At 40.5% G+C, this 10,146-nt stretch overlaps 1 pseudogene; it reads right to left on the reverse strand.

Annotated features, from left to right (window-relative positions):
- Positions 1-8,986: 8,986 nt before the first annotated feature.
- Positions 8,987-9,739, reverse strand: LOC102866785 (annotated as a pseudogene).
- Between the last annotated feature and the right edge of the window lie 407 nt (positions 9,740-10,146).

Here is a 10,146-nt window from a genome sequence, read left to right on the forward strand (position 1 = left end):
CAGATGTAATCGATCTGATTCCTATGCATACCATCAGGTGAAATCCATGTGTATAATCTACGTTTATGTCTCTTAAAAAACATATTTGCAATGAATAAGTCATTGTGCAAAATTCAATCATTCTGTCTCCAGCTTCATTTCTGTCACCAAGTCCATGTTTTACAACTAATGATTCTTCTTCCCTATTCTCAACTTTTGCGTTCCATTCGCCCATTCATGCTGGAGAGGGTAAAGCCAGGATGCTTCTTGGAGACAAGGATTCTGAAGCTCTGTCTGATATACTTTGGACATATTGCAAGGAAGGATTAGTCCTTGGAGAGGGATGTGCTTGGAAGGGTGGAAGCACAGCACAGGAGAGGAAGACCATTAATGAGATGCACTCATTCAGTGACTGGGGTAATGGGGATAGGCATGTTGGAGACAATAAAATTGGTAAGGGATAGATCAGGGTTTAGGGCTGTGGTACGTAGAGTTACTATGAGTCGCAGGTGACTCGATGGCACATAATAACAACAACATCTTTAGTACTAAGATTTTGTTCTCCTTGTGGGGATATTAAATTAAGATGGAACATTTCTCCTGATTCCCTCAACAACCTTTGAAACAGGCCTTGTTTTCATGTTTGGCAAAGAAGAGGAAGACACTCAACCAGGTGGATTGACATAGTGACTGCTACAATAGGCTCTTGTGTGTCAGGAAGTCTGAGGATGACACAGAATAGAGCAGATTTCAGATCTTTTGTTCATGGGGTCACTATGAGTCATACTCAATGCGGTGGCACCTAACAACAACAACAGCAATCATGTATGATAAAGCAGAGATTACTTGACATAGTGGCCTTAACAATAGAATGAAACACAACAGTGATTGTGAGGATGGAGCCAAATGAAACAATATTTTGTTTTGAACTCACATACATAAGTTATGAGTTCAGGCTGGCTTGATGGTATTACAGCACCATTATATGGAACTGCTGCATGGTACAAATGGTTACAGTTCATCTACTAACCAAAAGAGTAGGGGTTTGAGACCATCCAAAGATCCTTCAGAAGCAAGGCCTCGTGATCTAGTTCTGAAAGGTCACATTCATAAAAACCATATGGAGCACGATTCTACTGTACAATGTGTGAGGCTGCGATGAGTTAGAATCAAGACTTCAGCTGATTCGTCCTGGGTCAGTCATACCTGACGAAGTGAAGTAGGAGCAGATTCTAATTTCTAAACTGCAAGACAATGAGATCTCTTGATCAGCAGAATGGAAAACAATGATGTCCTATTCATAAAGTGGCTACCAGCTGCACCACTTTGAACATGTGTCCTTCTCCATAGTCCTTGTAATAATCTAATCTTCCACATCAGGCCCCTGAAATTTCTCAGCACACTGCTTCTGAGTCTTCCACTCCAGGGCTATGACCCATAATTTTTTCCATTCCAGTTATTGTTCCACATTATTTAAATTCATAAAATCAGAATCTGCCTTAATTTTACTCCCATTTTGAACAAATTCAAACTGGTTCAAAACCTTGCTTGAAATTGACTCAAGGGCAACTGGTTTTTAATTTGTTTTTATGATTATTTATATTATATCATGGAACTTGCTAAGGAAGCCTTGTGATTTGAACTGAAGGAGTGTGTTTACAAAGCTCCTAGTTTTAACTACTTTGCTGCTCTGGTCATCACCGAGAACATCATGGATTAATAAAACAATGTCTTTAGGTATACTGAGAAGTTCGTCTTATCCAAAGCCAAGTTTCCCAAATAGTTACACACAATACTAGAGTTCATTTTTTCATCTATTCACCCACCAAAGTTATGTTACCAGGTGGTCTGCAAAAAGTGACTGGCACAGCCAGATAAGCTTGAGAAAACATATAAAGCATGCATGCACTTATTAGTAACATTAAAAAGATTATTTTAAACAATGGAATCTCTCAAAAATAGTAATGTTTAATTATGTATTATAAATCTCCAAAATGGAAAATGATACTTTTCTTAAACATATTTGGCCACAGAACCTTTTTGTTCCCCCCCAGGCGCACTTTTGATGCTGATTTCCACAGAACTCACATGGAGAAATAAGTCTTCCCTTCTTCCTGGAAAATGCTTTTGTTCTCTTCTCTCAGAACAATCTATTTTGTGCCACTGCTGCTCCTGGCTCATTACCACCTCTGATTTCCTCTTGCTTGTTGAGCTCTTCCTTATTTTTCTTTCTTCCTTCTCTAATTTTTAGAATATGTATCTCTTGCTTTGGCAAGAGAAGGTTTGGCCTCACGACCTTTGGTGGGTCTGTCAGACAGCCTATGTGGCCTCACATTGCATCTCAGAATCTTACCTACTTTTTCCTGTTTCCTTTGGATCAAGTCCTATTTGTTTGCTAGTTTATTTTTTTCCCATATAAATAGACTCTCTGAATAACTCTAAGCAACTGATATAGCTGGAATGCGGCCTCTGACTTCTTGAGGAATGGCAAGCAGGTCGTATAGCCCTGGTGTGTCCACTTGCTGTGCAGCGGTCACTTGTGGTTGCTGTGAGGCTGAACACTGTGACACTGATGTGTCAAATGCATTAATGGTTGGTTACCCAAAGCGGACAGAGAGTGGGGTGGAGCTCCCCAATTAAAACAAGCTTGGAAGGAGGAGTGGCATCTACTTCCATAATAGCTTGCCTCTGGAAACCCTATGAACCTGGAGAGAGGATGAAAGGCACCCAAGCGTCGAGAACTCTCCTTCACAGGGTTGCCTGTGACTTGACCGCACTTAACAATACCAACAACTGATATAGCTAAGAAGTGTTGCACATTAGAAGCCCTTGATTCACCTCTTAGCTCTTTAGTAAGAAAAACTTGGACATTGCCTTACGTTTCACCAAGCCAAAAAGAAAGAAAAAGAAATTTCTTTTGGGAACATTAAATTATAACAAGAAAATTAGATAAAGCATAAGTGTACTATTTGATAACAATAATATAAATTACAGATTTTCCTTTATAATATAGATGTACCAATTCTTTTTCTTCCTCTTAGAACTGCTTGTTTTACATAAGCCTACTCGCTGCTGTTAAGCCCATTTCAACTCAAAGGGAAACTTACCTGATCCTCCAGAACATATTCTGGTGGCCTAGTGGGTAAGGAATTGTGGTGCCGATGCAAAAGCAGGTAGTTCAAACACATTGACTGCTCTGCAAGGGCAAAGATGGGCTATCTCCTTCAGGACTGATTTGTGGCCTCTGAAAACCCTCTGCAGGATCTGCTATGAATTCGTTCTGATCAAAGACAGTAACATTTTTTTACTTATATGACAAAGTAGAATTGTCCCATGCAGTTTCCAAGACTAGATTTAAATAGAAATCTGCTTCATCTTTCATGGTGTTGCTGGTGGGTTCAAATGTCCAACCTTGTGGTTATAAGCCCAATGTTTAAACAACTGTGCCACCTGGACTCCTGTTTGAAGAGTAAGAAAGTCAGAATTATTTAAAGTGGTCTGAGGTTAAATAAAAGATAAAATTAATTTCTGCTACGACAAACTTATTTCAGTTCCCATATAGAGACACATACTCTAAAACGTAAAATGTGTAAAATTCAAGGACCAGTAAAAATCATTGATAGCATATTTATTCACTTTATTTACAAATATCTTATTAACTGTCATTTACATTTGTGATGAAAGAAATAATAAGAAAATTAATGTTCAATGGATTTTCTATTTCGCTAATAATAATCATAAGCCATGGAAGCAAAAATTTGAACATTCTGCTACTGTAATTATAATTTTGAAAGAAGTTGTCATTAATACACTTTTCTTGGAATCTGAAATTTATCTGAAGTATTTATATTGCCTAATATCTTACTTGACATCATCATGATGATAATGAAGAGATTGAGATTGCTGACAGCTTCAGTTTGCTTGGCTCTACAGTCAACCCTCTTGGTACCAGCAGCCAGGAAATTAAAAGATGAATTGTGCTGGGAAAGTCTGCTGTCAGGGACCTCTCCAGAAAACTGAAGAGCAGCGATGTCAGTCTGGAGATTAAGGTGCTCCTGGTAGAGGACATGGTCTTGGCAATTACTTGCTATGCATCAGAGAGATGGACAATGATTAGGGATGACAGAAGGAGAATTGATGCCTTTGAGCTGTGGTTCTGGACAAGAGTATTGAATATACCATGGACTTCTAGGAGAACAAACAAATTCGTCCTAGAGAAGGTGAAGCCAGGCTGCTGGAGATAGGGATTTTGAAGCTTCATCTGACATACTTTGGACATGTTGCAAGGCAGGATCAGTCCTTGGAGAGAGACATCATGCTTGGGAAGGTGGAGGGACAGTGTAGGAGAGGAAGAGCCTTGATGAGATAGATCGATTCTGTCACTGGGCTATTGGCGATAGGTGTGTTGGAGACAATAAGATCGGCAAGGGATGATAGAGCAGGGTTTAGGGCTATTGTACATGGGGTTGCTATGAGTCACTAGAGACTCAATGGTACATTACAACAGCACAACAATATCTTACTTATGACAGTCCAATTTGAAGCAGAATCCTGTCTTCCACAGGCTGAGCTATTTTAACCAGAAAACAGTATGTCTCAAGAGTAGTTTTAATACAAATTTGCCCATGGAAGAGCAGTGAGTAAATAAAAGAATATACCATATTAGGAAAGTATGTTGCAAAGAGTCTTTTTAAAATGTTACAGAGCAAAGATGTCACTTTGAGGACTAAGGTACACATGCTTTGAGCATGTACAATCCAGTACTTAACCTACCATGCATGCCACAAGGCCTCCTTCTCTTGCACCAAAGTAAGGATAACTAACAATCATATACTCCTGTTTTAACTCATCCACAATTTCAACTTAAGATGCATTTAGGAAAGGATCTCTTTAGTAACCAAGAACTCAGGAACTGCCTCTACTGTTTCTCCATTTGCTATTTTGATAAGGCTACATCAGCTCTAAAGACTTCAGAGGACTTCAGTAAAGGAAAGTATTTTAGGGAGTCATGCATAAAAACAACAAATGTTTAATTCGGGCAGAAAATAGTAGAGATTTCAAATTCATACACACAGAGAAAATATGCATAATTTATTAGTGTATAAAAGGAAGGAATGAAATACTCCCTCTCTCAACTGAGGTTAATATTTCTTGCTCACAATGTTTTAACTCATTTATATGAATCCTTTTATATTTTCTCAATGCCAAATTGAAATACATTTTAAATTTTTTTTTTGTCTCCCAATAATGTTACTCAAGAAAATCAAGAGGCAATTAATTCTTGAGCTTTACTCAACCACAGGTTTGCCAGACCAAAAAAAAAAAAAGGTGCCCAGTTGAATGTGAGTTTCAAATAAACAATTGTTCTGTATAAATACATCCCAAATATTGCCTGTGACATACTTAAGCTAACAAATTATTCATCGTTTTCTTGAAATTCAGAAATGCAGTTCCTGTATTTGCTAACTCTGAAACTCTGCTCACTCTTTTCTTGTTTTTACTTCTACAAATCACAAAGAACTCCACAAAACGGCCAAGTCTTGTTGTTAACATGACCTTCCATACTACAAAGACTAGTTTCACATTATTGGAACATGCAGAAGGAAACAAAATTATAATATGCTGGGGTCCAAAAAGAGCAGGAATCTTTTAGCCACTTCTATATAAAAGTAGAATTAGGGGAAACAAGAGGACATTGCTCAAAATAAATGATCAGGCTGTGGTAATTAATAGAAGTTTAGCACCTTCATTCTCATTCAAATTAGAGTGCCAGAGAAAACTTGCAGGTAATTTGGCAAGATCCAAGGCAATTACTTTTTAAAAGGAGCGGGTGTAATTGAGCATGCAGCATTGTCATGTAGTCATCCCTAAGGCAGGTAGATTCTGCCATTGAAGAAGTGGGGCTATGCCAGAAGCATCTGTTGAAACCCTATTCTGTGTGTGTGCTGAGGGAGGAGAAGATTGGCAGGGGAAGGAAGGTCAGGCTTGCAAACATAGGAATGTGGGCCTCCCTGTGAATTGATACTAGAAAAAAAAATACCTTGGTCAAAGCTGAGGAGTAACACTTTCCTTGATGAAACTTTCCAACTTAAATGAGTATCAGGACTAAGAACGAAAAGACAGAAGACACACTCCGTGCTCAGGGGAGGGATCAGGAGTTTAAACGGAGATGATAAAGACTTGGCAACTTAATTGTGACTACTTGTCAGGTGTTCTTAAGCCTACAATTTCCCACTTTTGTTTTCCATGCCTTTTTATCTTAATTTTCTTTAAGTATACATGATTCACAAAATTAAGCTATTTGGTAGGGCTGTAGAATTGATTTCACTTGAATTCCTTTATCATTTCTTCAAATGAACAGCCAGCGGATCTCTTCGCCATCACCTGAAAAGAGTTTTGCCTATATTTCACAAAAGATTTTCAATTAACTTCTGAGGTTTTCAAGTCATGCATCATCAACTACAAGGACAGCAAAGTCTGATTCGGAAGCAAACCGAAAAGTCAAAGTAACACAAGCACCTCCACATAAGGGATAAATAAATGTATGCATTATAAAGTTCAAGAAGAATCAAATGACAGGCTCTGCAAAGGTTGCCTTAACTGGAGTACTTTTAGAAGGCATTTAGGAAGATTACTGCCCAGTATAACCAGTGCAGAGTTGATGATTTCATTGGATGGGATGTGCCGAGAAGGGTTGATTTTAAGGTCAGTTTTGGCCAACACTTCTCTCATTCCTGAGTAACTTTTAGAGTTATTTTTTGGGCTCTTTCTTGGCCCTTTTCTGAGCAACCAGGGCTCTTCCTTGCCCCTTTAAATGCACTATAATTCAAATCTTTACCCAAGTAGCCTGAAAGGAAGGAAACTCCTAGGCCAGGGTGAGGAATTTTCCTCCCCCTGTCAAGATAAGCATTTGCTAAATGTCAGGGAAGCACCTGTATTAATTGTGTTTCCTGCTCATAGGCTGCTTTTGTTTGCAATAAAAGAATTCATCTCAGGTGAGTTAACCTTGCTTTTTAGAGAGGGCACCTGCAGTTATCTTGGTGCGGATTGTAAATCAAAACATGTTGAGCCTTTAAAGAGTGAAATAAAGAGGTGCTGACAAGAGGGGATGCCAGTAGGATTAGGCGACTTTCTCACCACTTGTATTATCAGGACAGAGAACAACTGAGTCACATTAAATTACAGGGGGAGAGAGATTCCCAGAAATTCCACAGAAGGGAGGTTGACTGGCGTCTTGGTAAACCTGGGAGGAGGAGGGGTCTCCGGCCCTTCGAGGTATGAAAAGACAGCTCCCCCCTTTGCCTCGGGCTTCGATAATTGACCAAGATTTTTCAGCTCAGCTTGCGATTTGATCCAACCAAACCCTGTTAGAGGCACTTGCCCCCAACTGAGCCCACGGCTGGAGTGAATAAGAATTAGGTGACTCACTGGTATGTACAATCCACCCATTCACATCCACTGTATTAAGATAAATGACACGTCGCTCACTTTAAGCACAGGCAGCTGGAGATTGTCATATTCTGAAAATGACAACTGTTATTTATTTATTGAGAATATTTATACGGGTTCTTCCTGGGCACGGAGAATGCATTTTTCAGCAGCACCATGACACTGGGCTGTCACGTGCCTACAACAGAACATAGAAAACCATTAGCGCAAGTGGGGGACAAAGCACCAGCAGCAATCTGTGGGAGCGACCATTTAGAGGGCTAAATGCTGCAGGTTTTAAAGTGAGGCCCAAGTCATTATCTAAACAGGGTTTCTAACTATAAAGGAGAAAAAGGGATTTACACACACACACACACACACACACACACACACTCACTCTGACTTCGTTTACTGCTGGAGGCCAGGTTCAAGGCACTGATTTGGTCAAAAGGTTCAAATTCTACAACTTGAGGGGCCTGTCTCTGTCCTCCACTGGCAAAGGAAAGTGGAAGAGCGTAGATGAAGCATTTAGGACAAGGAGCAAAACTCTTCATCTTCCTCTGTTCCACACATCCAGTCTTCAAATCCTTTGAGGAGTCTGTTAATTTTGCTCTCCGCTATAATTTGCCCAGGATTACTATGAGGCAGCCTGCTTAAAATGTCTCTTAAAGTAGTATTTTTAAATATTGTTACTTGCCTTGGATTTGGAACCGACTCAGAACTGACTTTTTAGGGGGTGTGTGTTGTTGTTGTTAATGTGCGACCCAATGTACAATAGCTCTGAAATCTGCTCTATCCTGTGCCAACCTTATTATCTGGCACACCTACTCTCATTAACCCAGTCACTCAATCAATCGATCTCATCGAATGTCTTCCTTTCTTGCACCGTCTCTCTACCCTTCCAAGCGTGATGTCTCTCTCCAGGAATTGATGTTTAGAGGCTGTAAATCACACGGGAGAAGATTACCCATCAGTCTCCCTGAGGAGCAGCTGGTGGATTCGAACATTGTGCCTTTTGATTGATAATACAACTCCTTACCCTCTGGACCTTAGTACTCCCTTGTGTTTTCCATGGGCCCCTGCTTAAATTGGCCACTCCTGAGTGCCATTTCAGAACTCCATTGGAGTATGAAGGCGTGGTAGTTGGCTCTGTATTTTACCAAGGCTGCCCTGATGTTTCTTTTGTACGCTGAATATTGAGAATCATTGTCTTAGAAGGAGAGAAAGAAATTGGAGGGGGGGCAACTCAGAAATGAATGTAGATTATCTCCATGAGCCTCAAATTTAGCCCTTTCCTAATTCATACAAGTGTGATGAAATAAATATAAAATTTTCTAGAGAAGACTTTATGTATATCTTCCAGAAAAATAGAATTTTTTTTTTTTTCAGTTTAGCACCATTTATTAAGAGATCTCAGCAGTGGTTGTAGCTGCTGCGTGTCAGCCTGTTCTTAAAACATCAAATGCTCTTCCAGCTCCTCTTGTCCAGGACAGAAGGCTCTTCCGGGTAGCGCACCAACAAGACAAGAGACTCTGATGGTGCCAGCTTCAGTGACGGTGTCATCCAGAAAGGGACAGGGTCACGGCACATTCACCCATGTCTTCCAGAGGTTTTGAAAAAAGGAGCCTTTGGGGGCCCAGCCTGCCTGGCATTTTGATGCTATCGGTGTGGGTTTTGTATTCCATAATGGGGCTGGGAGGTAGGTTAAGCACTCGCCAAAGTGTGTCCCAGATTCGGGCTGTGGTTGCTTGGTCACTGGCAGTCTTGTTCCATATTGAGATAATGTCCTCCTGAAACTGGACAGAGACCACAGCCCCTCAGATCTCCTCCCCAACCATGAATTGTTCCCCCAACATGGCCAGGATGAGGTTCTCCCAGCAACGGGAGGCCAAGCCCTTCCGTAGTCGGATAATCCATTTGCCACCATTTTTATTTGCACCATCCTCCCACATGGGCTTAATTCCTTCTTTGAAGAGGTGGAAGTCACTGTCGCCTGTCAGGTCCCCAGGAAGTACCATGTGGCTGTAGAACCTCCAGAACTGCTCCACAGAGGCAAAGGTGCTGATCTGCTTGATGTTCTGTTCATAGCTTTGTGAGCTGGTGAGCCAGCCAGGGTCCTCCTAGAACACCAGAAGGTGTAGTTGTATTGCAGGGGATGCTCTGCTGGTCCAGGGACGACAGCCTTCCTCTTGCTGCTGCTCTTACCCTTGTTGCGTTCTGCTTTTTCTTTCTCACCATCTTTCTATGTGCTGTTTTCTTCATTCTGATCATGGTCCCCACTGTCATCATCTTTCAAGGCGTCGGCCTTGTTGTTCATCCTCTCGCAGCCGCCATCGCCCAGAAAAAATAGAATTTAACAAACGTTTTCTTCCAGCCACCTGGAACTAATTTTTTGGTATGTTGGTCTATTCCCCAATCACAGGGATGGAATTTGCAGATTCTGGTATGCCATGTGTGAGGTCAAGCTGACTCCCCAATTGTAGTGATAAGCACTGGAGGACGATCCTTCTTAGAAAGACATGAATGCCTCTTGGAAGTTGAGTTTTAACAATATCAAACTGCTTATTAAATTTAAACTCCAAGCCCTTACTTTTGGGGGAAGGATGAAAGAATTAGTAGCTTTTCTTTTTTCATTAGTAAGTATTTTTCTTAATATTAGTGATCAGGAATTAGTGATTAGATAATAGTGATTAGGAATAAAAGGGAAATTATAATATGTCAAAACCTTATCTAATTTGT

This window comes from Elephantulus edwardii, unplaced genomic scaffold (genome assembly GCF_000299155.1).
Source record: "Elephantulus edwardii isolate Elephantulus edwardi_28Jun2011 unplaced genomic scaffold, EleEdw1.0 scaffold00007, whole genome shotgun sequence".
NCBI classification, from domain to species: domain Eukaryota; kingdom Metazoa; phylum Chordata; class Mammalia; order Macroscelidea; family Macroscelididae; genus Elephantulus; species Elephantulus edwardii.